This window comes from Aegilops tauschii, chromosome 3 (genome assembly GCF_002575655.3).
Source record: "Aegilops tauschii subsp. strangulata cultivar AL8/78 chromosome 3, Aet v6.0, whole genome shotgun sequence".
NCBI classification, from domain to species: domain Eukaryota; kingdom Viridiplantae; phylum Streptophyta; class Magnoliopsida; order Poales; family Poaceae; genus Aegilops; species Aegilops tauschii.
This window is the reverse complement of record NC_053037.3, coordinates 559,450,070-559,454,469: the sequence shown is the minus strand read 5'-3', so window position 1 is coordinate 559,454,469 and position 4,400 is coordinate 559,450,070. Positions and strand designations below refer to the sequence as shown.

Below are 4,400 nucleotides of genomic sequence, written 5' to 3'. Positions count from 1 at the left end.
GCCCGCCACCTCGTACCGGACCATGCTGGCCCACCAGACCCCACTTACATTCGTCCTCATCCGCTCGCTGGAGCAAACCCTAGCCACTTCACTCCACTCCCCTCAACTCCCCCTCCGCCGCCCGAGCTCACCTCCGCCGGATTCCGGCCTTCTCTGCCATGGCAGAAAGCGGATCGGATTCCGACCAGTCCGGATCCGTCGACTGGGGTGTCATCGAGTGTGGGTTGGAGGAGGCAATGGCAGTTCGCACACTCCGCCGCTCCTGGGAGGACAACACCCGACCGACGGACGGATCCGTCCGCCCCGACGGCATAGCGTCTGCTCACCGGGCGCTCAGGTCCTCTGGTGCTGGATCCTCATGGTCCCGGCAGCCGGAACACCTCTCCTTTCCCATCACCGGTCGGGCAGACTATGAGTCCCACCAGGAACGGGCAGCACGCCATGGGAAGGATAGGATAATGACCGTCGAGGCCGGTATCGCGACGGAAATGGCAGCGGCGGAGGCGGATGATGCAGCGGCGAGGGCGGCCGCAGAGGAGGAGGCCATCCACGCCCGCATTGTGAAGAAATGGCAGCGGAGGAACACGCGCGCCCTCGCCCTGAGCAGAATCGGGCGGTCCGTGCCATGGACGGACTGCCACCGAAGGAGGACAGCGACGGCGAGGACAGTTGCGGCGACGAGCGGATCCGGCTCGATCCGTATTGCGTCTTCGACCGGTAATTCCGCGAGAAGGACGACAAGGGCGCCGGGAAGGGCAAGGGGCAGCCGTGGATGAACTCCACCATAGCCAAACATGTTTAGTGTAGTGTGATGGAGTAGCCGGACGATGCGTGTGCATCGACGTAGTTGCATAAGTTTATATGGATCTGAGAGATATGCTAATTAAGGTGTCCGGATGTGGATTGTAATTTTTAGGAGTGCCTGGTCAGTGCCCGCAGACGCCCCGGGTGCATTCTTGGCATTAAAGGGCCGGATTTGCCAAGTCTGGTTGTAGATTGCTCTAACAAAATACTCCCTCCGTTCCTAAATATAAGTCTTTTTAGAGATTTCAACAAGTGACTACATACGGAGCAAAATGAGTGAATCTACACTCTAAAATATGTCTACATACATCCGTATGTTGTAGTGCATTTGAAATGTCTAAAAAGACTTATATTTAGGAACGGAGGGAGTATATTGCTAAAAAAAATACATAACACACTTTTTTGGGATCGATGCACATTTTCTGTCACGTAACGATTTTTCTTTACTTCCCAATATAGCACAACCCCGATGCCGCACAACGCTCTCGTTCCCCTCACTCTCTCCGCACCACTCTCTCATTCCCCTCCACCGAATCCCTAGCTCTCCTCCGACGATGTGCGCTGCCGCCTCCCTCCGACGGACGCGCGTCACCACCTTCTCTCCCTCTCGCACGTGTCGCCTGCTCCAAAGATTTCTTTACCGAGGTTGAGGAGGAGCAGGCGGAGCGCGGGCAGGGCGGGCTTCTCCAACTCGACAACGGCTGCAACGAACGCCGGCGCTCCTCGTCGCCCTCGACCTGCAAGGAGGAGCGCCCGTACTGGAGGCTGCCGTCCCCGACGGGCTCTCTTCGACGGAGCCCCCCTCCATCTCGACGGCACCCGAGAGCGAGCCCGCACCCTACCCAGTCGACTACCACGCTCTACGCTCGACGGCAAGACCCACAAGGTGTGCATTTTTCTCGTACTGTCTGCGTGGGTAGATTCTTGATTAGGAGTATAGTATGCTGTGATCTTGTGAGGATGGGATATGGATTCAGATGGGATATGGTTGTGATTCTTGATGGGATGCAGATGGGAGTAGGATGCATGTTGCGAAGGGAAGAACCGTGGGATATGGACGACGAAGCAGCTCGTGAAGATGCGGCTGCTACGTCTGCACTGATTAGGTGCAAGACAGTTACTCCAACATTGATTTTCATGTTGCTTATCCAACACTTACAGTACTGCGTCTCCTCAGTCTAGGTTTTGCAATATAGTAGGGATGGTCTTTGTAACAGAAAGGAGTAGCACTAATTTTTATGAATTGTACTGCTGCATAGTGTACATGGTTTGAAAATCAGTGTACATGGTTTGAAATTCCAACATTTACTCATCCTTTATTGTTGCTAGAGTAGATGTTGTAGTACTGCTGCTAAAATGAACATAACTGAAGCCATAGTTCAGTTTAGCAGATGATTCTTTTTAGTTTAGCATATTATTATTTTCATATGATTTTCAGAAGGAGCAGTGCTTAGCAGTTTATTTTATTTTTCAGTTTAGGAGTATTGCAGATGGAGTAGATGATTCCTTGATCCAATGTGGAGATGCATGTGCAGAGTACTCCAGTGTAGTGATGCATGTGCTTGGATCGCCTAGTTCAGTTAGAGTATTTACTGAATATTGTTGATGATGCAATAGTTAAGAGTATATAGATGATGCAGATAGATGATGCAGTAGTTAGAGTATTTAGATGATGCAAAAATTGTTTAGGAGAAGATGATGCATGCTGTCAACTCTGAAATGGGCATAAATAATTGTTTAGGGCTTGTACTCTGAAAGTTTAGGAGCAGGCTTGTACGATCAACACTTAAAGCTTGTACGACTTGTATCTGGAGTAGATGATCCATGCATGTTTAGGAGTACTGCTTCTGCATCTGCAAATGTTAGGTTAATTTCAGTTTAGTGCAAATATTTTGTTCTTGGTACTGCTTCTGTCCAGTTCAGTTTGTATAGTTTTTGTTTCTGTTTTTGTTTGTACAGTTTGTTACTCCTGCAGTACAAGTAACTGGAGCACAGTTTGTTAGCTGTACAATAACTGTAATTGTCGTGAATTTACAGTAACTGCACAGTTTGAATCAGTTTGTACAGTAACTGTCTCTGCTCCGCTTGATCTGCTCCTCCTATGCGGCTCCTCTGAAATCAATTTGAATCAGTTGCAGATGAGAAGGTGCTGCTAGGCGAGGAGTGCTCCGGGCAGCAAGGAGTGCCTGGACCAGCAGCGCCTCTAGGCGGCAAGGAGTGCCTAGGCCAGCGCGGCGAGGACGAGCGTCAGCAGCGGTGGCCTCCACCTGGGCGCCTGGCCAAGGAGGAGTGCCTGGGTGCGGCAAGCAGTGCCTAGGCAATAGTGAGGCGCGAGTTGCTGGGCGAGGCACGAGGTGCTGCCGACGGCGAGGTTAAAATTCAAATTGATCTGGGAGCTGGACAATGGTGAGGGCAGAATTGTAGTTTTACAGAGATTTGGGAGCTGTCGGAAATATAAAAATGTCTTATATTTTGTTATAGAGGGAGTTGTATGTAGATTTTTCCTGTTAAATTCTAAGGACGTTTACTCTCTGAGCTAAAAATTTGCTGGAGTTGGGTCATACACTCACCATATGAACATATATCTTCAAGCTGAACCGCCTAATTTAGTGATTATACATTTTGTGGTCAAGATGTCTTGTGCATGTACATTTAGATTTAATCTGGCCACAAGAAAATGTTTGAATTTTGCTTGCGCTATTGTGTAGCTGGACATTCTTGTTACCGTAAGTTCAGTGGCCCTGTTTAATTCAATTAGTTTTGCAGGTACCCATAAAATGGAGAAAAGGTCGTGATATAGTGTGGAATGCAAATATTGCTCACACTGACCTTGCAAAATGAAGTCAGACCAGAACTGGATGATTGATGCAGGCGAACAAAATTAAGTTTGGAGGTACACGTATTTGAGCACCATGCCCTCCCGAGCTTCACATATTTTTAACTGTAAGCTTTACTTTTGTGATTCATCTCTTCTACTACTGACAGATGCTAAACAACAAGGATAACATTATAAACATTTTGGGAGACAAATTAAAAGAATAAGTGAAGTAGAATACACTATTCAGAAACAAACTTAACTATAAAAACATATTAGTAACCCACCTCGCATCCATCTTTGTCGACCAGATGTCGTCTCTGGTAGTTTCTCGCATCCCCATCAGCTCAGTTCTATTGTGCTCTGGTAGTTGCTTAGCAAGATTTACCCATTCCCATCAGGATCCTACCGGGGTTAAGTTCTCCGAGCTCACTAATTTTGTAGTCAATTTCAGTGCAAAAACAGGTAAATTATATGACCCAATGCGATAAACCATAAGCAATCATGTGCATTTACCTGGCACTGGAGACATTTGGGAATGATGATCAACATTAGAGATATCACGTAGAGGAGGTCGGCGCAGATTTGGCACGTCCATATCTTCAAGTATCATGGTCTGTCGGTGCCTTCAGAATGAGAAGAATAGATTGGCCAAATGTAAGATTGAAATGTGAACACTGCGACAACAGCGTTGTAAAGACAAATCCTACTTTAGTTCCCTAGCAAAGGGCATCCTACTCGCGCCCCTGCCGCTAACAAGTACCTTTTTTTCTCTCCACTT

At 48.0% G+C, this 4,400-nt stretch overlaps 1 long non-coding RNA gene across 1 annotated transcript; it reads left to right on the top strand.

Moving 5' to 3' along the window:
* The first annotated feature begins 1,296 nt into the window (after positions 1 to 1,296).
* On the top strand, positions 1,297 to 3,420 carry LOC120976209 (uncharacterized). Its single transcript, XR_005771460.3, has 3 exons — positions 1,297 to 1,690; positions 1,816 to 1,910; positions 2,937 to 3,420. It is a non-coding gene; the product is annotated as an uncharacterized lncRNA (long non-coding RNA).
* Positions 3,421 to 4,400: the final 980 nt, after the last annotated feature.